This window comes from Bombina bombina, chromosome 2 (assembly GCF_027579735.1).
Source record: "Bombina bombina isolate aBomBom1 chromosome 2, aBomBom1.pri, whole genome shotgun sequence".
Classification (NCBI taxonomy): Eukaryota; Metazoa; Chordata; class Amphibia; order Anura; family Bombinatoridae; genus Bombina; species Bombina bombina.
In genome coordinates this window covers 258,825,241-258,848,936 of record NC_069500.1, presented here as the reverse complement: position 1 = coordinate 258,848,936, position 23,696 = coordinate 258,825,241, and the positions used below count along the sequence as shown (strand labels likewise).

The following is a 23,696-nucleotide window of genomic DNA, read 5'->3' as shown; positions in this document are numbered from 1 at the left end:
AGAAGAAGAAATCATGGACAACACATTAAAGCAGTTAGTGAGGTTGATTAAAACTGAACCCATATTGAGAAATAAACGCTCTTAAAATTAAAAATAACACAAAACTGAGTGCTCATCAGTGCTACAACTGATTTAACTTCAAAAGTGCATGTGTTTTTTGTGGCTGTGTGAAAGCAAGATACAATTTATTCTGAGCAAAGTTTTATTGAGCGTGACAAGCAATACTTTTCTTGAAATATGAGGGCCAGTGTAAAAATCAGAGCATTTTATAGTGTTTTACTTCTTTTGCTGCAACATCATAAAGTTGCATTCTCTTTTGCAAATGGTATCCATATGTTTCAGCAAATCACCTGGGTTCTATATTTTTGTCTTCTTAAAACAGATGTGTGCAGAATCTTTCTTTACTTTTCAGCCAAGCAAAAGGACATTTTATCTTGGGTTATCTAAGTTGTATGCCTCTGATACTGCTGTTTAGTTTGAGATTAGTACATTGATTTTTGTCACAGGTCATGTTTTTTAATAGATCAAAATTGCCTGCAGAAAATGTTTCATCTCAATAGGGAGCACTAAAATAATATCCAACTCAACAATGTCTGCATTTGATAATATGGGTCTTAGAAACAGTTTGGAGGAAAAAATAAAAAAAGACAATATTACATATTTTATCATATTTAAGTCAAGACAGCATTCTGAATATAGGCACACCCAAGGAAAGTATTTTTGACATCCCATGTAAAAAGTACAAATGCATAAATACATTTATAAAACAACTTGTATAACTAAGAAAAAAAAAGAAAAAACAACATCTGGATTGTATAATTTAAACCTTATAAAAGTTCAAAACTTTTATTTAGAATGGTCAAAACAATTTAAACATGTTCAAATAAAACTAATTAAACATCTTGAAAGAAGAACTAATTTGTAACAGCCTATAAGCAATACTTTATTATGCTATAATCATATATTGACTTCTATAGTCAATAACCCTTTGTGGTAATATTACTCAATATACGCCAGGCTTTTCTGTATTTGCTTGAAATATATAGTATTATAGATTAGACATGTCAAGTAGATATCTGGCAAGGAGTTTAAACACAAGGCCAAAATGTGCTTTCATTTTTCTTGCAAAGTGCCAGTTAAAGTCTGGGTCTTATTAAATGCCTTTCAGAGTTCATTAATTGCACTGTAAAACATGCAAATAACTGATAAGAACATTTTTTCTTTTGTAATGGCAACACAAATTAATGGGTTTAGTCATTTTTCTTCATAGGATGAACCTTGCGTAATATAGAGCAGATCAGTATTGTAACTACCATGAGTGGTTGCAATAATATTCTTCTTGGTTTTTTTTTCTTCTTTCTATGTGGAAAAATATCCATAGGGGGTTACAAGTTACTAGCCCAGAGGAAAAAAAAAATAACAGTAATTAAATTACTCAATGTTAAAGATAGGGAAAAATATATATTTTTTTACTTGTCCGCAGCAATTTATTACTCGTCCGGGGCTAGTGGACTAGTGAAAATGTCAAGCCACCTAAGTGTCTTTTATATATATATATATATATATATATATATATATATATATATATATATATACATCTATGTTGGAACTTTATTTGCTTGTTTTTCTTCACATAAAGTTTTCTAGTGTATCTCAAGCGCAGTCAAGTAATAAAGTTTTTTGACTTATTGCCAACATAAGATGCTGGACTAATTAAAAGTGTCTGATATTTGTGTCTGCCTGAAATCCTGAAATATTGCATTCATAACAAATCATCTATATACGTCAGTCTTGATAATTAGCAATTCATATAACTAGTAAAAATTGATCTGTTTTTTTAACTTGCCTTCAGCACAGACAAAGTTTAAGGCTACAAATGAGAAACTGTTTACTTCTGTATTGTGCCAGAATAAAATTTTCTGAATTTTAAGACCCTACCATTACTCTTCTATGATTGCACAGTAGACGTTTTGCAATTAAGCATTAAACAAAGAAGGCTACTCTTATGGTAGCCTCTTTCAATATCCAGTAGCTTGGTTTTATCTGAGAGTTGTATTACTACTGGAGGGGAAAATATAATTCAAGATTATAGAACAAAAAAGTGAATTAACATTCCATCAACAAATACGCTAATTCTACATTTTATGTCTCAATTTAACTTGTTGAGATATTAATTATAGTAATGTCTTTACTAAGACTTTATTATTGTAAATGATAGATGTGACAGATATATACATTCTTAAACATTTGCTATTTTTTGTTTTCCATTACCTACACTACAGTTTCAAATTTAGCTGATTATTGATTTTTTTTTAAGCTAAATTCCTTGTCTTCTTTTGATATGGTGTATATCAGGTTTTACATGTTGTAGGGTTGTTTTCAAGATTTTCTAAAGCTTTGTAGGGGAGCACAGTAAAACAATTACATCCTTGATATAATGGTTCCTCCATTCAATTTGCAGAGGGTTTTTGATTTGGCAGGACCAATTTGAGGGACAAAGAAACCTCCATCCCAATCAATTTTGCAGCAGTGGTGTTTGGAGTTTACACAGAGCTAGCTGGATTTAATAGTGCTACTCTAGTCTCTTATGAATCTGAAATAATACCTTGGCTATTTCAAATAGGTTTCAGAGTTGTATTTTTCTCATGTGAATCCCATGCAATCAGCAGTAGTTTACAGACCTCATCCTTTGAAGGAAGGGCACCTAGTTAAGGGTAAATTACCCTCCTGTAATTCTTCTCATTTAATCTTTTGCAAATGCTGGTAATGAAAGCACTACATTCCGCCCACTGGCCCCATTTCCTGTTGGAGAGGGACAGATAAAGATGAGTCTTTCTTTCTGTCCCCTGTTGCTATGGACCCGGCAATCTACCAGCTCCATGCTGGTCTGAGAAAATGAATGAATGCAATTAGTGCTTAAGGAAACTTGGCTTGTTCAGCTTCAAGAACATGTACAGACAATCACACATGTACAATCACAGATATTTATTTTGTCATTTATGATTAGAAAAGTACACACACACATACAGTATACACACAACTATTAATTCCAAATTTCTAAAAATATATATCTAATGTACACATTGACAGTTCCCCATAAGCACTTATAATGTGTTAGCATGCTAACCGTCAGTACATACACTGTACACAGAGATGCTATGAATAGTTTTATAATGTTAATATGATGCGCTATAGTAAAGCAATAACTTTCTTTGCAAACTTAATAAAAAAAATCACTGCAACTGTAAGCTGTAGGTAGTCATTACTAGTTGTGTTAAATACATTTTGACTGCATTGCACAGAGAGACAATATTAACTTGTGAAGTTTCTTAGAACATAGAAAATACAGAAAGAATGAAAATCTAGCTATAAGGAAACTAGAAGTTGAATTCAAACTTTGTCTGGTTAGTGGAATATGCTTTCTATAATTAAGTAGCAAACACAACAAATTGATATATCTATATCTCTATCTATCTATATATAAAAGAACATACTTTTATAAAAATGTGAAAAATATATAGTTATTTCTCAAAATAAGACATATATTACGAATATGAAGTGTATCTTATATCCATAACTTTTGCAACTATAGAATTACATACTAATACCTTCTGAAGTCCAGTGTAAGAGGAAAAAATAAATACGTATAATTCAGTTTCCTGTTGTTCACAAAATGGCTGCCGTGTTTATTTTCAAAGATGGCTGCTAATAACATTATATTCTTTTTAATGCTCCATTGTAAAACCCTAGGAAAATATAGCAGAAAAATGTCACTATATTTTCTACCAGACAGGGTAAAACTCAATATTAAATACAGGAAGAAGCCTATTTTCTTGCGTGTCCTCCAAGATTTCTTGCTTGCCTGGGACTAGGGAACGGGAACTTTTGTATGTATACAAAAGTAGAAATAAAATAAATTTTATTGAAAATCATACAAAGTTAAAAGTTTCTAATGATTATATTGCCTGAAAAGATTTAATCCTGCAGTGGCGACACTTTTTTTGTATTTTTTAGATATGGGTATAACATTGTATATGTTATATATGTCTAATACATTTTTGTATTTATTTTTTAAGGTTTTTTTTTTTAGTATAGTATTTAAAAAATAATAATAATAATCTCAAAATATTATACAATTTCATAAATACTTTGAGATTCTTAATTGAATTCCTCAAAATATATTTATTTGAAAGTAGCATACTGTGTATCTTATTTATTAATATTGGCTTCCAGAAACCATTTTTATCATTAGAAATTGAATTCTATATTCAGTGTACTATTTGTTTTAAGTTGGATGTTTAATTGGATAATTAACCTTCTGTTAACTTTACTATTAGTAACTATAAAAAGTAAAAGCACTGGTCTATTTTGGCAACTATATACAACATCTATCTGTCTGTCGGTCGGTCGGTCGGTCTATCTGCCTGCCTGTCTGTCTGTCTATCTATCTATCTATCTATCTATCTATCTATTTATCTGTCTATCTAATATAAGCCTTTTCTAATTACTTAAAATATTAAACATCATCCAGAATCATTCTTCCTTTAGCATAACTTACTGACATTTTTCTTTGGCTGGCAAAACATGTTGCAATCAGTAAAGCAGACAAACAACATATAAGTATGTTGTAGGCTATTTACTGATTGTAAATATTTCCATGGAAGTGAACATGCCTCAAGTACAGTAAATCCATTGCTTATATTGTTGATATAGATCTTCACTCTTCCTGATTTTTATTGAGTATTTGAGAGTAGGAGATTATTTTCCAAAATACTTTTTTTTCCTAATCAATGAACAAACATTTACAGGCAGAATAAAATGATACTTTAGAAAAGCCATTTTGAAACTGTTGCATAGCTATAGGGACTTCTGTAGTAGTTCACCCTCATTCTATTTAAATGATTTGCGAAAGACCTCAACATATAGCACACAGTCATAGTAATAATATTTTTCCCTTTAATTGTGTTAACAGAAAATATCAGAAATATAATTTTGTCTGTTCTTGCTGTTCATAGCTCTTGAGGTTTCTGTTTCCAACTGTCCTGTAAGTTATTAGTGTCTGTCAAGCCCATAATTGTAGCTAGTTCCATGCACTCTGTTCGAAAAATACAGCATGTAGAGAAAGAAAATGAAAGGCATTTTTTGTTACACCAGAACAACACTGTACAGGGATTTGAATTAGTTTTCTTTCTGAGTTATTGGGGTTGGATAATTCAATAGTCTTTTATTAGCTTACACCAAATTGAGAATTGTTTTATTTATATTGTCTTTCTTTTCTGTTGGAGGAGATGTTTTACAAACTATTTTTTTTTTATATATATTAATGTGGATTAATTATTCATAGTATTAAATAGACAAAAAAATAAAATGTGTTTTCCCCCAATTTTAATTAAGTGTTTTAGTTATTGCATATTGAGAATATATTTTGTGATAAAACAATTTCAGCTTGAATATTTAAACTACTGTAAACTAGTTTGAATATATTAATAAAACTTTAATTAAACATCATTTTGACTAAAGAAACTGATTTGCCATCTGTATTAGCTTCTTTCACTTGAAAACTTCTGTTGCCTGGTTTAATAGCGTAAGATTATTGTTACACTTGAATAACTACAACGGTTGTAATATTATTCTTTATGCACATGCACACACACACAAACATAAATACACACACACACATACATATATATATATATATATATATATATATATATACATATATATATATATATATATATATATATATATATATATACCTACATGTGTGTGTAATCAAAGTTTCATTGTTTCTATACATGTAAAAGTATAAAAAAAGACAGAACAATATATTAAGAAAGCAATGAACGTGGTTAGGTTTCCTATGTTTTCTTTTTCTTTGAACATTTAAAACAGAGGCCCTTTGCAATGTTTATGCAATATCAAGCTATTAAGCATTTTATTTAACCCTAGTGTTCAGCTAACTTTGTATAATACTTAAACTAAATTTTTCCAGTTGATTTACTGCAGAATACATTTTTTTAGTAATATTCTGAACTGCTCTTTTTTAAATTTATGTAAAAATCCCTAAAACATAATAAAAATTTCTAGATACCACAGTAAACAAAGAATTAGGATATCTAATGGCATAAACCTTTCCAGCTCCTGCTCAGTGTGATATACGAGGGGAGGGGGATTTTTTGTAAGCTTTCCTAATTAGTTCATGGAGTGTTTTATAGTTCATGTGTATGTATTTGACTTTATTGTTTATTTTTGCTCTTTACCATTTGTAGTTGTAGTGTATTCTAGTTGTTTTAAAATCAAATTTTGTTTGTGGCAAGTGAGCTCTCATTATGGTATGTAAATTTTCAAAGCTATGGTCATAACTGTATTACAAATTGTATTTTTTGGATAATCTTTGTAAGTTTAATATGCAATGCGGATTTGCCAAATCCCTCTGACCGCTTGCAACGCTTCGTGGAAAGTTCTCGCGACTGTGAGAGCTGGCGTTAAGACACGCTTATGTGCTTATCTTAAATTATATTTTATAATATAAACATGAGCACCCTGTATATCAAATGTGTGTGTACTTGTATGTGTGTGTATGAGTGTATAATATTTATTTATATATAAATATATATATATATATATATATATATAAATATATATATATATATATATATATATATATATATATATATATATATATATATATATATATATATATATATATATATAAATTGGTTAATCCACAAGACAGTAGGATAAACATTAGATACTAGTACTGATTGAGGTACACAATATTTCTTATCTTAATAAGTCACTGTTGCTTGTAATTTATTTAAATATATGCAGGTAAACATGTCTACTTAAATAAAAAAATCCATAAACATGATCTTTCACATAGTTTTGTGAAGTGTTACATTTGTAGTATGATAAATGTTCAACACCTGACCATTTTAAGCTAGCATAATGCCATAAAATTACTAAAAAAAAACACTCAAAAAACTCATACCAAAATAAATAAATAGATCTTATAATTCTAAACTTTTTTATTTATAAAAACATTGATTATTATTGATTACAAAAAGTATTTGTTAAGTCTCAGTGGTGAAAAAGTAATTGTGTTATTGTTGCTCTCTAGAGTATTTTATGCCACACTGGAGAAAATAGTAGAGAAATAAGAGCTGCCAAAAAGTGTGTCTCTAAATTACTAATTAATCAGGCAAAAAGGCACCTCACTGACAGAACCAATGTCAGCACTGACAGCCTCGCTGGGATATTTTATTTGCTATACTGTAAAAAAGTAATTAAAAGATTCTCAGGGGGTTTTCTGCTCTATGAGTTGACATCACTATTAACATTGTTACTTAGTTAACCCTAAAGATTTGGAAGTTGTCAATCACATTGCTATAACACATAAGGTATTATTCAATTCTTATTCTCGAAATATTAAAGTAACAGAAAAATTAGATGAAAATAACTGTTGTCATCACAATATCATAAGTTACATCCAATAGCCATTTAAAATATCTGCTAAAGCAAATGGAGGAAAATATTTCTATATGACACTTTTAGTGTAATATTAGTAGCCTGTGAAATTATTCTGGTTAAGCAATATTCAAAAAAAATATTTTTAAGGATACGTTTTTTTTTAGTTACATTTTGTTAATTAAAAGCGACAAACTTTTTTTTGTTATACTTCAGCACATTGATGATTTTGCATTGTTCAATTTCTGTTTAGAGGAATGGTTGCTCTCAAACAGCCAGTCAATTTTTGTTTCATCCAGTGGAGTGCTAATTTAGCAATACTTAAAGGTCTTATTGCCTTGTAGTTAATTAGCGCCACACAATGACTCCTAACTGAACTATTAGTGCACATTGTCAGTACAGGGATGTTCTTTGTGTGATAGGAACCATTTCAAACCTTTGAAAAATACAATGGTGATATACAGGTAAACAAGAGAGCTAATTAAATAAAAAAAATCTCTTTCATCAGAAACAAATTCAGATATATACATTTGCAGGAACATTATGGTTCCTATATGTATTATTTGTTAATTGATAAGGTGATTGCATTTCCTTTTCAATATTAACAAGAATACATGTGAAAGAAGCACCAAAGCAATTATAGAAATAATCAGCTTTTTTAGTGTATGCCTATGTTAGTTTGCAGAAAACATATTAATTATAGAAAATAGTACAGCTATGAGTTGTTTTCTTTTCGAGTCCATCAATGTATACACACACACACATATATATTTATATATATCATTAAGAAAGATCAGATGTGTAATACCACCATGATATACTGTTTTTAAACAGCATGTAGGCCTGATCTAATAAAGTTGTGTTTTAAATGCTTTGTTAATGTTTAAGGAACTTATTAACTTATTGTATAACATTTTTTTCTCTAAACCTAGGTCTGAAATTTGGGTAGGGTACAGGATATTTAGTCATGACTTTTATGGAAATCAAGCTTCAGTCAGGAAAAAAAGCACGGATTTTTTAGGTATCTGATCATTTTAAAATACCTGGAGACAAAAAAATGTTAGATATGACAATCCTGTATGCTTTCATCTTGTACTTTGTTCCATTTGCTTGGCACATTTAGTATAGTTATACAATTAGTGCAGCTCAACATCATAGGATCATTTAAAAGGTGTGACAGATGGTATTCATTTTTATAACTATTATTAGAAATGTATAGATAATCTAGCAGCTATTTTATTGTCCCTAAATTTGGAATTACTATAAATAAAGTGTTTTCTTACATAGTAACACAACTGTGGATACTTTCCACAGGGAAACAATATATATATATATATATATATATATATACATACACACACATATATATAATTTAGTATCTACTGCAAAATAAGTCTTTTGTAATTAGGTACTGATATAAAGAACAGTTTTATTCAAAATGTTTCCATTATAAGACTAATTGAAATTTAATAACATACGTATTTGTTGTAATAAGATAAAAGATGGTATCATTCACCGAATTATGTTCTTTTAAGGGTTTTTTTTATATTAAAGAACATTAGTTTAGATAAATAAAATCACTGTACATTTGTATTATTATTTTTTTTTAGCTAGGTTTGTACACAATGGATGATGGGCTTCATACACATTGTATGTTTAAAACATAGACATCCTTTATTGACTTGCTATAAAAATACAAATGCTAAAAAAATTATTTTGTCCAACTTTCATCCTTTCTTTAAACTGACATCAACAATTACCCTAAAGATGGCCAGCTAGTTATGGCAGAGTGTCCTTTTTTAATGGAAAGGAATGTTTGCAAATATAACATTTGAAATAAGAAAATTAGCATATGTTTAAAAAGAACAAACTAATATTTATTCAGAAATTGTGATTGCTGTTAGAAATTAATATTTAAAAAACTTGCCCATATTTAGTTTAAACTGGTCCATAAATTAGTGGTGCAAAGTAGAGAGCCAACTGGCACACAGTGATATTGTGACTTAGAGGGTGTGTATGGTGGTAGTTAAACTCAAGGTTGATCAAGCAGTGAAAAAGTTATGCATTTTTACATTTATCATAGCCTGCAATGTATCTCAATCTCTATATTCTGTAGGCTAAATTTTCAACCTTTCATTAATGTTCTAAGCAGAGCTAGTGATTTACAATAAGTGGGTTGACATGATTTGGAAGAAAACATTAAGATGAGGTTTCATTTGCAGTTTGTTTTTCATGCCAGGGATGTATCTAGTATAATTTTATTGATCAGTGATTGTGTGCCAGTGCTTGTTATACCTTGTACCTAGCTATCACTTTGTAGTGAATACTCAGTCAAGATCTTAAATTAACTGGAAATGTACAAAGGTAGAAAAACACATACACAAAACCAAATATATACAAATATATATATATATATATATATATATATATATATATATATATATATATATATATATATATATATATACACACTGTAAAGTAGACCAGGCACTCTTGCTTAATTCGAATAAATTCTTTATTATCCGGTACCGGATAATAAAGAATTTATTCAAATTCAGCAAGAGTGCCTGGTCTACTATACAGTGTGTCTATTTCTATGGACTGAGCACCTGCAGATTTGGGAGTGCAGTGGTTTGATTTATTTATATATATATATATATATATATATATATATATATATATATATATATATATATATATATATATATATATATATATATATATACATACTGTATATATATATAAAGAGAGAAAGAGGGAGATGCCCAGCAAAATAAAAAAAAAATGACAGCAATAAGTGTAATCTGTCCAAAAAAAAAATACAAAGTCCTATATATTTATTTATATCTATTTTGCTTGTACAATTTCCAATGGCATCTATAGTTTGCATGCTTGAAGAAATCTTATGCTGCCAGACACCTGTTCATACAATCATGTGCACTTGCAATATGCAACATTTGAATTTCTGTTATTTGTATGTGTAAAGGAATAATAACTAAATCTGAGTCAGCCCTTTATGAGCAAAAGAAAAACAATAAAATATAATTTCCAGTTACTTTCTAGAACTTATAAAGCAGAGATTGTGAAAGTTGCGGGTTACACATTTTATTGTTATAGCAGATAAACCAAAATGAATAATAGGCAAGCACAAAGGATAATAATATAAAAACATTTTGAGCAAACGTTTACACATTTATTTGAAAATTTAGAAACTAATCAAAATAATTGAGGAACCAGCCACAAATATTTAGACATCAGGGAAGGAAATTATTTATAAATATTTGTAAAACAAGAGTGTTCAGCCTTTCCAAGGAACAGTGAACACATATTAAAAAATATTGATACATATATCAAAGGACAGGTTAGGGGAAAGTCTGACAGGTCGAGGAAGTGCATTCCAGAGGGTTGGTGCTGCACGAGAGAAGTCATTTTAGTCTAGCATGGGGGGAGGTGATGGTAGAGGACACAAGGAGCAGGTTGTTGTTGGATCTTAGGGGGTGGGCAGGAGTATATTTGTTGATGAGTGAGGATAGGTAGGGTGGGACAGAATTGGTGAGGGCTTTGTAGGTCAGGGTGAGAAGTTTAGTTTTATTAGTAGTAAGTAAGTTTAGTCCTATTTGTGGTACATCCTGGGTTCATGAGTGTGGGGGTACTAAGTTAGATTAAAAGTAAATACAGATAAGCTAAATGTTTTTTTTTATATATATATATATATATATATATATATTACTTTCTCTATCTATCTATCTATCTATCTATCTATCTATCTATCTATCTATCTATCATCTATCTAACTATATATATATATATATATTACTTTCTCTATCTATCTATCTATCTATCTATCATCTATCTAACTATATATATATATATATATATATTACTTTCTCTATCTATCTATCTATCTATCTATCTATCTATCTATCTATCTATCATCTATCTAACTATATATATATATATATATATATATATATATATATATATATATATATATACATATATATATATATATATATATATATTTACTGAATATATAAATGTATATTCTGTATATATTAGACTTTTGCAACACTATTGGTTTGTCCGAATATTTTGGTACATATATTTGCAGCACTACTCAGTATTTATTTTGTTTTAAACTAAACTAATACAGAATATTCGTAAAACATTTGCATTCATTTTCGTTAACTGGATGTAAATGTTGCAAAGCTATAGGTGTAAAAGTTCACCTGTAGCTTTATACTTACCTTTAGCGTGATAACCCGCTCCTAGAAGAGGCTTAGCATGGTGGCTCCCAGGGCCTGCACTAAAGGACCTGCTCCTTTAGTGAAGACCCTGGGAGCCACCGTACTAAGCCTATTATCGAGGCCGGGGCTCTGTGAAGAAAATAAGTAGTTTAACATGGCTCTACAACGTGCTCAAAGTAATTATTTAACCCCTTTAAGGTAATTTAATGAAAACCAATGAATACTGATGATTTTGTCAGTATTTTTTCATTTTCTTTAAATTTCATTGGTGCATTCATTTGGATATACTTTTGTTAAAATTAAACGGATATCTGTTTTTCATTACGAATTTGCATTTATAACAAAACAAATGTACATCTCTAAGATAGAGTATATATTTTTAAATGTGTAAATGTAATGAGTGTAGAAAAATAAAACAACATCAGCATAGGGGTGTGAATTGTTTTTTTTATATTGAAGTGCTTAATAAGGGTATTGTGTGCACATGGTCTTTCTTTACTCTCTGCCTATTTAGCGTAGAGAGAGCAATTAGGTCAGGCCAGTTCCTCTAAACCAATAGAGAGTCCGATTGGCTCTGTTGACTTTAAATAAAGCTTAAGAGAAAGGCAGCTTTACTACGTTAAGGTCATGAAATGGTTAATGTTCTGTTCTTAAATTATATGTGCTTAAGTAAGTGCTTTTGCTCATCAGACATACTGAATAACAGCTGCTTATGTCTGAAGTAAAACTGGAAGTAGCAGGGAATGGTTTGAAACAATGTGATAGATGATATAAAAAACATATTGTAACTTATATGGTCTACTGCAATACAGCATTAAACGTTTAGCTTTATGGAAAAGGACAGCTAATGACATGAGGTAATTGTCTGAAGGTATAAGTATTTCATCTTGGCATGTGATCATAAGATTATTTTCTAAGGAGATCAACATGTCTCCAAATTATTTTGTAAAACATTCTACATCATTATTCTTATTATTTATTTACTTCCTTGATATAAAGAAAGCATTTAATGAAAATAAATAACATATACAGCACTTCCCTTTAACAAAGACTAATTTAGCCTGTGGCACCAAGTTGTAAAGCTTACAATGTCTTCCAAGCATCTATAGGTTTAAAAGTTCACTGAGGTGTAAGTACTTTGTAGTTCTTGAAAATCTTATAATTTCCATTAACTGCTTTATGGTGGGCTAAGGATATGACATTACTTAGTAGAGAAAGGAAAAACATGGTTCCCCATCTAGATCAGTAGCAACATAATTATGTTTATAAATTGACACTGTCTTTGTAGATGAGTAATACACATAAACCTTAGTGAGAGCATTGCAATCTTCATTTACTTGCCTAGGATACATTTTTCAAAAAGCCATTTAAAAATATATGTTCTTATCTGGGGGTTTTTAGACATCAGTCACTTACTTTCAGCTTAATAAGTATATCATTTCTATTAGTTCAATTTGCTCCTGAGCGCACCTTAAGGAAAACCAGTAAAACACTTTAAGTGTAGAGCGAAAGGCAGTGATGAATCTGTGACAGGATAATGTGGCAAAGTCTAGCAAGTCTAGCAGAGAATTGTTTTATTTTTTTGTTTTTTTCAGTGAGTTTTTCTAGTGATACAGCACTTTGACGGCTCTTTCTGACAGGCAGGTAACGTCAGGGCACCATATCCTTCTCTCAGGGATCCCATCAATGTCAAGGCTATGTTTACTCTTTAATCTATAGTTCAATTGCACTAATCTTTTTCTATTCCTTTTTTTCTAGAAGATTTGACAAGTGGGGGAACCAAGCCTTTGTTTGCATTGCTTTATTTTTTTCAGTATATTTGTTTTGTATACACCTTAATCTGTGATTAGTAAATTCTCTTTTTAGTTTATGTAAATTAAAATTGTTTTGTTACTAGGAATCTTGAAGTTAATTTAAAGGGACACTGAACCCAATTTTTTTTTCCTGATCCAGATAGAGCATGACATTTTAAGCAACTTTCTAATTTGCTCCTATTATCAAATTGTCTTTATTCTATTGGTATCTTTATTTGAAATGCAAGAATCTAAGTTTAAATGCCTGCCCATTTTTGGTGAACAACCTGGGTTGTCCTTCCTGATTGGTGGATAAATTCATCCACCAATAAAAACGTGCTGTCCAGAGTCCTGAACCCAAAAAAAAGCTTAGATGCCTTCTTTTTCAAATAATGATAGCAAGAGAACGAAGAAAAATTAATAAAAGGAGTAAATTAGAAAGTTGCTTAAAATTGCATGCTCTATCTGAATCACGAAAGAAACATTTTGGGTTCAGTGTCCCTTTAACTGGCCTATTACATTTAAAGGAACAATAAACTCAATTGTCTTATTCCTATAAAAAAGTGCTTTTAAATCTTATTTTTTTTTTTGGCCATAAAAAAAGTTTGTTAAAGTTTTTTATTGTGATTTTGAAACTAACATAAGGGGGCCAATTTATTAACAGTCGGACGGACATCGCTGAATGCCAACAAAATATCCTGTCTGCATTTATCATTGCACATGCAGATCTGATAAACTGCTTGTGCAATCTCGCCCCCTCCAGATTCGCGGCCAATCGGCCACTAGCAGGGCTGTCAGTCAACTTGATCATATGAGATTGGGTGGATTGATGTCCGCAGCCTCAGAGGAGGCGTATGAGTTAAGGAGCTGCTGCTTCTTAACTCCTATTTCTGGCAAGCCTGAAGGCTCGCACGGAAACAGGGGCATTCAGGGCCATTCGGCCCTTAATAAATCGGCCCCAAATTGTGCATCTGTGCAATACTGCCAAAGTCATTGGTGGTCATTGGTATGTTTCACAGGTTTATATTCATTGGGCCAGATTACAAGTAGCGTGCTAACAGTTAAATGCAAGCAATATCAGGTTTATCACGGCTGTTTGCGTGCGTCAGATGTAGCGCTCTTATTACAAGTTGAAAGTAAATGAGCACAATTAAAGTTAACGCGTGTTGGAATAGCATGTCCTTAGAGCCCTATTTAACTGTTTTGCAAAACAAAAAAGTTTTACAAAAATACATTACAAAATAAAGTCACAATTATAATAACAATAAAATTATTAATACAAAATTGCAAAAAATAAAGTTATAAGGGCTCAAAGATATGAAATCTCAAGTATTAGAAAAAAAAGGCAGGTAAAGGGCTCTAACATATCTATACCTATATATATATATATATATATATATATATATATATATATATATATATATATATATATAGTCCCAAAGAAAGATTGCACTCTCAGGTCTTTTCAACATAGAAAATCACACTTTAATGTAACATTTTAGGAGACGTTGTCTCCTTCATCAGCATGTCAAATGTGTACACAAATACATAATTTATAGTGAATACAATACCAATCTCATACCATGTCAATGGTGCCAAACAGTTTGGAATGCATGCTTGCGTTCCAGTGCCTCGTGCAACCGGAAGTGGCGAAAATACGTCATTTCCGGGTATACATGAAATTACAGAAAACACAAAATTAACATATACGTTGCATATCGTTTTCATATAGATAAAGCCACCAGCTACATTAGATATGCACTATTAGTAATTACGTGTCATATTACTAACATAAAAGTTAAACAAAAAAACAAGTGAAAAGGGAAATGGTTTCCTTTGTTGCCATGGCGATCGCTAATACCAGTGCAAACACCTTATTGCTACTATAACTCAACACCCTCCTATTGATTCATGACACTTAACTATGAATGTGATTTTACTCACAACCCCATATCTGGCGAATCATAAGTGGACCTTTATCCACAGCAGAAAGATTCTAGCACACTAGTTTGGTTGCCATGGCAACCATAGTGCTTGTCATATTATTCACTAGTACCCATGTTATGGACTATATCCAGACTATACCAAATGTAGTCTATGTTCACACTTGTATACTAGAGTAGGGCTTTCTTTAATAGTATCATAAAACTGCTATTCGAGGTGCCTAAAATAGATCTAAATCATCACGTATATACACTTAAAAACAAAAATAACACTTGAAAACTATACTGTGTGTGATACATATATACATAAATTCACACCATCATGCATGGGTTTATGTATAAATTTAGACATGGAGTTGCAAGCCTATTAGTGAGTCCACGATTACTTATTGCATATTGGCTTCTCAACCCAAGAGTAATGATTAGATGTTAAGACAGGTCATGTGAATTCCATAGGTCAGATTAGTACCCCCTTATTCTTTTATGTATGTTTATATTTATAAATGGCCCCTACCCAAATAACATTATGGGATATTATCCCAAAATTGGCCCTTTAAGGGGTCAGTACCAAAATTACCCATCACATCTTCTAATATGCCACATCAAATTGTAACCGCAAAAAAGGAATTAGTAGTCCGTATCACCATATGACTGCTAGTACTAGTGGCCCGAACTTAGGGCTATGGTCATGTGGAAAATTAGAGTGACCTCCCGAATACATCTGGACTTCCACTTGGCACACAAGCCACAATATGTGCCCGATGCCAGGTGCTACCGGTACCCATGGGGACAGCCCTCCCACGCAGTGGGGTGGTCATTCCCTGTCACAATGAGTCAGGGCCGCACTCCCGGTATGTACCACCCAGGGCCATCCTAGACTAGTGCTTTAAAGTCAGGTACAGGATTGAGATTGGTATAGTATTCACTATGAATTATGCATTTGTGTACACATTTGAAATGCTGATGAAGGAGACAACGTCTCCGAAAACGTTACATTAAAGTGTGATTTTCTATGTTAAAAAGACCTGAGAGTGCAATCTTTCTTTGGGACTATAGTATCATATTTTTGCACCCAGGCGGATGTCCATAGGAGGGTCGGACTGAAGACAGGTTTGACATATATATATATATATATATATATATATGTTACCAAAATGCCATCAGATATATATAGAAATATGTATTTATAAATAAATAGAACATATTATGCTATGTGAAGAACATATTTTTATGTTGGGCTAGCGCACTTGAGAATATGAGATTGGGTTTGTGCGCAAGTTGTTAGGTGTGAGGTTTCCCGACCCCCCCCCCCCCACCATTTTTTTTTTTGCTCCCTTGACTTATTTGAGGGAATATGTTAACGTGATTGCAGTATTCTAACTTTGGCTTTTTGCATTCATCAGGTTAGCGTGTAGTCTAAAACTTTTTACTTTCAACTTGTAATATGAGCAATACCCGATGCGCGCAAAAAAGTCTAGCAGAGAATGCATGGGAGTGAGGGCATTAAATACCGCTCCACTTGTAATATGGCCCATAATGTGTATATTGCTCAGTACAGAAACATCAATTTTACACAAAATAAAACCCATAATACTGAAATGCAATTGTTTAGAGGTAATAGTAAAAAATAAAAATAAATAAAAAATAATCACTATAGTCATCCTTAATTTTACAATGTTCTGACATGTTAGGCTTTAATTTCCTATCTGTTATAACTATGAAATTAAATAGAGCTTATAAAATTATGTTTGTACATGTCTACAAGAATTTAGGAAAATGTCTCTCCTACATTTATATGGATGAATGCAGATCAGTACAAATGATACACAGCAGCAAAACCTGTTCTTTAACTTAAAATGCTTTGAAGTTATTTAAAGGGATACTAAACCCACATTTTTTCTTTCATGATTCAGATAAAGCAATCAATTTTAAGCAACTTTCTAATTTACTGCTATTATCAATTTTTCTTCATTCTCTTGCTATCTTTATTTGAAAAAGAAGGCATCTATTCTAAGGAGTCAGACAATTTTTAGTTGAGAACCCTGGACAGCACTTGTTTATTGGTGCTGTCCAATGAGCAAGGACAACCCAGGTTGTGAATAAAAAATGGGCCGACTTCTAAACTTACATTCTTTCTTTTCAAATAAAGATAGCAAGAGAATGAAGAATAATTAATAACAGGAGTAAATTAGAAAGTTGCTTAAAATTGCATGCTCTATTTGAATCATGAAAGAAAAAAAATTGGGTTCAGTGTCCCCTTTAACCCCTTAAGGACCACAGCACTTTTACATTTTCAGACCGTTTGGGACCAAGGCTATTTTTACATTTTTGCAGTGTTTGTGTTAAGCTGTAATTTTCCTCTTACTCATTTACTGTATCCACACATATTATATACCGTTTTTCTCGCCATTAAATAGAATTTTAAAAGATACCATTATTTTCATCATATCTTATAATTTACTATAAAAAAAATTATAAAATATGAGGGGAAAAAAGGAAACAAAAACACACTTTTTCTAACTTTGACCCACAAAATCTGTTACACATCTACAACCACCAAAAAACACCCATGCTAAATAGTTTCTACATTTTGTCATGAGTTTAGAAATACACAGTGTTTACTTGTTCTTTGATTTTTTTGCAAGTTATAGGGCAATAAATACAAGTAGCACTTTACTATTTCCAAACCACTTTTTTTCAAAATTAGCGATAGTTACATTGGAACACTGATATCTGTCTGAAATCCCTGAATATCCCTTGACATGTATATATATTTTTTTAGAAGACAACCCAAAGTATTGATCTAGGTCCATTTTGGTATATTTCATGCCACCATTTCACCACCAAATGCAATCAAATAAAAAAAAATCATTCACTTTTTCACAATTTTTTTCACAAACTTTAGGTTTCTCACTGAAATTATTTACAAACAGCTTGTGCAATTATGGCACAAATGGTTGTAAATGCTTCTCTGGGATCCCCTTTGTTCAGAAATAGCAGACTTATATGGCTTTGGCATTGCTTTTTGGTAATTAGAAGGCTGCTAAATGCCACTGCGCACACAAACACATGTATTATGCCCAGCAGTGAAGGGGTTAATTAGGGAGCATGTAGGGAGCTTGTAGGGTCAATTTTAGCTTTAGTGTAGTGTAGAAGACAACCCAAAGTATTGTTCTAGGCCCATTTTGGTATATTTCATGCCACCATTTCACCGCCAAAAACATACATTTTTTCACATTTTTAGGTTTCTCACTGAAATTATTTACAAACAGCTTGTGCAATTAGGGCACAAATAGTTGTAAAAGCTTCTCTGGGATCCCCTTTGTTCAGAAATAGCAGACATATATGGTTTTGGTGTTGCTATTTGGTAATTAGAAGGCCGCTAAATGCCGCTGTGCACCACACGTGTATTATGCCCAGCAGTGAAGGGGTTAATTATGGAGCTTGAAAGGGTTCATTTTAGCTTTAGTGTAATGTAGTAGACAACCCAAAGTATTGATCAAGGCCCAATTTGGTATATTTAATGCCACCATTTCACCGCCAAATGCGGTCAAATAAAAAAAAAAAACGTTCACTTTTTCACAAATTTTTTCACAAACTTTAGGTTTCTCACTGAAATTATTTACAAACAGCTTGTGCAATTATGGCAACAATGGTTGTAAATGCCTTTCTGGAGTCCCCTTTGTTCAGAAATAGAAGACATATACCTTTTAAATGAGGAGTTCTCTATGTCCTACCACCTGTCAGGAAATTGCCATCTTAATTGATCACCTTAAATTTTGTTATTAGTTTAAGGACTTATATGACACAAAAGAACACTGCAACTGTCTAGTAATACCACTCACCTACCAGTAGCTACCATGGGGACCCAATGCAAAAGATCTATAGATTAGTTCTGGGATCAGAAAATGTTGTTTCAAAATCATGAGAGTTCTTTTGTTTCTCAAGCACTTGAAAGACATTTATCTGAGCAAATGTATAAGTAGCTAGTGCCAGTGTGTGTTGGTCTCAGTGTTCCAGTGACCAGCAATAGAATCATTAGCCTCTTTTGCATGAATCCACCTCAATCTTACCTTTAGATTAGTGGTCAGTCATATGGAAGTAAGACATGTGATGCACATTCTTGTAACTGCCCCATTAAGCTTATACCTTTATCTAGCAGACTAAAAGAAAACAGAAAGGAAACAATTTTTTTTTTATAATGCACAGATTTTATGTCCCTTTAAAAATAAACATAAAACACAGATAATCTTTATTCTTTATTAAAACAATGTTCATTAACTATTAAGCACCATTTCATATTTATTTTTTACCCTTGCTGACTACAATATACTGTTTTAGCAATGTTTAAAGCTACAGTCTCATTGCAATTTGGAAACCGGTATGTTACAGGCTATTGATTATGCAGGCTGCATTAACGGACACACTGAGCTTAACACGCACCAGTGACTACACCAGGGGCTGCAATACAGTTTGCTACATGCACAGAAGATGGAAAAAATGCACCAGTAGAAGCACTACATTAAACTAACCTCCACTGTTTAGATTATGCGTTTAGATTTGTTTTTTTAAATAGAAAGAAAGAGTCTGACAATCACTTTATATCTACTTGTAAGCTTAACCATCACATTATTGGCTCCATAGTGCAGTAAATATTGACTGTGCCTGAGCTGAGCCCCTTTTAGGGCCAGACACTAGTGTCTTGAAAGACTTCTTTTGTTCCCTGTTAGTCAGCATTCCATAGCCTAGGCTAAAGTATGCATGAGTTACAGAAAGAAAAAAGACAGCAACAGAAATTAAGCAAGGCACACAAATAACTTTTAAATGTTCAATTTAGAGGATTTTTTTTTTATCAAAACCAGTGGCCACTCTACAGAATGTGTAATTTGCTAATTAAAGAAAGGGTCAGAAATGCGTAGGCAGCTAATGTTTTTTTTTTTCTTCTGAAGTTAACCTATTTGCTTCTAGCTACTTTGGCTTTAAAATTGTTAAATGAATAATGCAGAAAACAAGGCTACACTCATTCTGTCTGAGAATTTATGGACACAAGTAGCTTGCTGCTAGTTATCACTCAGCACCATGTGAATGTATATAAACCACAGCTTTTAAAGTTAGAATTTGTGTCCTAAGTGAACTGTATTCTACTTGGGCCAGCCACACTGACACTCAGATTGCAAAAATGATGTTTGCCGTCTCTGTGCAACAGAACACAAGAATAAACATAACTAAATGTACAATATTTTTCTTTCTGTCTTCAATATTCACAGTCTATTTTTTTTTATTTTTTTTTTGGGGGGGGGGGTGAAACATGTATAGCTTCTCTTTATTTGTTGTGTGATCATTTTGTACATGAAATGCTTTTAAACAGATTTCACTTGATTTAAAGGGACACTAAACCAAAACATTTTCTTTAATGATTCAGGTAGAGAATACAATTTTAAATAACTTTCCAATTGACTTCTATTATTGCATGTGCTTCATTCTTTAGATATCCTTTGTTGAAGACATAGCAATACACATGTGTGAGCCAATCACACGAGGCATCTATGTGCATCTACCAATCAGCAGCTAATGAGCATATCTAGATATGCTTTTCAGCAAAGAATATCAAGAGAATGAAGCTAATTAGATAATAGAAGTACATAAGAAAGTTGTTTAAAATCACATGCTCTTTCTAAATCATGAAAGAAAAAATTTGGGTTTCATGTCCCTTTAAGATAGAACTTCAGTGCATTACCCTTTTTCTGATTATCTTAATTTACAAGCAATCCTAAAACATCTGCTTATTTTTCTTGAATGTGCCAAAAGAAGGCATATTACATTTTGGAACATTGCATATGTAATATTAATATTGGAAGTATACACTAACTAATAACAGTAGCTCATTTTTAAAACATTCTGATTAAAAACAAACAATTGTTATATTAGAATGAGTAAAATGTAGAGCTGTTTTAAGGAAAAAAGAAGGCATATAATATATGATATATGTTGTGCAAATTATTAAGCATAAAACGTGTCTACAATCTCCTAAGCACCAGCAGCCATTAACAGCCCTTGTCTAAGCAGTCCAGATGATAGTGCTTATGAGTGACCCTCTAATTTCTAAGCAATGATGCCATTTAAACGCTTTGTAGTTAGAAAGAATATTATAAAATAAGAAAAATGTATTAACCTATACTTTAATGAATCATTAATTAAGAAAAAAATGACTAAGGACTAGATTACAAGTGGAGCGCAAATTTAACGTGCATCCATATACTGGCAAATTTATGTATTTATGGGCACAGGTTTAATAACGTGGCTTTACAAGTGGCTGGTTAATGCTACCACAAGCTCTTGGTAGCAATTAGTACTCAAAAAATCAACCAGAGGTCAGACTGGTTAATTTTAAAAATGTCCCCCAATTGTACCCAAAAAAAGTGTAGTGTTGTTTTTTAAAATAAAAAAGTAGCATTTTTAATTTTTTAAAATAATTACTGAACAAAGCAGTTTTAACCCCTTAACGACACACATCGTACAGAGCACCTCATACAAAAACTAGTCTTTAAAGAACAACGACGTACCCTGTACGTCGTCAGGGGTTTCAAGAGGCTGGAAGCGATCCTGATTGCTTCCAGATGCTTTCAAGGTATTGCCGTGATGGCTCGGTATTGAGGCATCACTGCGATACCTTTTTTTGCACACCGATGCAGAGAGAGCCACTCTGTGCATCCATATATAGGCCAGCGATGATGCTGATCGTTGGTGGGTGGGAGCCATTTCAGGGAGGCGGGTGGGAGGCCCATCGCTGGAAAACATCCGGCCAGCAGTGGGGAAATAGCTGTTGGGTGCACGAGGGAGCGCACAGGGGGCGTGCACCCCGTGCTTGCGTTTGTGTGTGTGCACGTGTCTGCGATCTTATTTAACACATGTTAAATGGCGGGAGAGAGAGGTGGGAGGCAGAGGAGTGGGAAAAAAATTCAAAAGGGATCTGGGAGGGGGAGGGTATGGAGGGGGGGGGGCAGCTACACTACAGAAAAAGTAGGTTTTATTTTAAAAAAGCCACATTTGTTTGCAAAGTGGGTACTGGCAGGCAGCTGCCTGTTCCCAAAATCGTTGCAAATAGAGGGGGGAGGTTGGGGGCAATGGGGGAATCCTTCACAGCAGAATATATATATAAAGCCTTTTATTTTAAGATGGTGGGGACAAATGTGGGGTGGGGGAGGGAAGAGAGCTTTTTGGGAGGGATCAGGGGGTAGGATGTGGCAGGTGGGGCGCTGATCTCTACACTAAAGCTAAAATTAACTCTTCAAGCTCCATACAAGCTACCTAATTAACCCCGTCACTGCTGGGCATTATACAAGTGTGGTGCGCATCTGCATTTAGTGGACTTCTAATTACCAAAAAGCAATGCCAAAGCCATATATGTCTGTTATTTCTGAACAAAGGGGATCCCAGAGAAGCATTTACAACAATTTGTGCCATAATTGCACAAGCTGTTTGTAAATAATTTCATTGAAAAATCCAAAGTTAGTGAAAAAGTTACAATTTTTTTTATTTGATCGAAATTGGCGGTGAAATGGTAGCATGAAATATATCAAAATAGGCCTACATCAATACTTTGGGTTGTCTACTACACTACCGTAAAGCTAAAATTAACCCTACAAGCTACATAATTAACCCCTTCACTGCTGGGCCTAATACAAGTGTGGTGCGCAGCAGCATTTAGCGGCCTTCTAATTACCAAAGAGTAATGCATTTACAACCATTTGTGCCATAATTGCACAAGTTGTTTGTAAATAATTTCAGTGAGAAACGTAAAGTTTGTGAAAAAGTGAACAATATCGCATTTGGTGGTGAAATAGTGGCTGAAATATACCAAAATGGGCCTAGAGCAATACTTTGGGTTGTCTACTAAAAAAAAATATATACATTTCAAGGGATTTTCAGGGATTCCTGACAGATATCAGTGTTCCAATATAACTATCGCTAATTTTGAAAAAAATAAAATGGTTTGGAAATAGTAAAGTGCTACTTGTATTTATTGCCCTATAACTTGCAAAAACAGCAAAGAACATGTAAACATTGGGTATTTCTAAACTCAGGACAAAATTTAGAAACTATTTAACACGGGTGTTTTTTGGTGGTTGTAGATGTGTAATGAATTTTGGGGGTCAAAGTTTGAAAAAGTGTATTTTTTTCTATTTTTTCATTCTATTTTATAATATTTTTTATGGTAAATTATACGATATGATGAAAATAATCAT

The 23,696-nt window shown here is 32.3% G+C and overlaps 1 protein-coding gene across 2 annotated transcripts in view; it reads left to right on the top strand.

Moving 5' to 3' along the window:
- Positions 1 to 23,696, top strand: part of EFNA5 (ephrin A5) — a 580,433-nt gene that overhangs the window by 2,612 nt on the left and 554,125 nt on the right. The window lies entirely within an intron of this gene.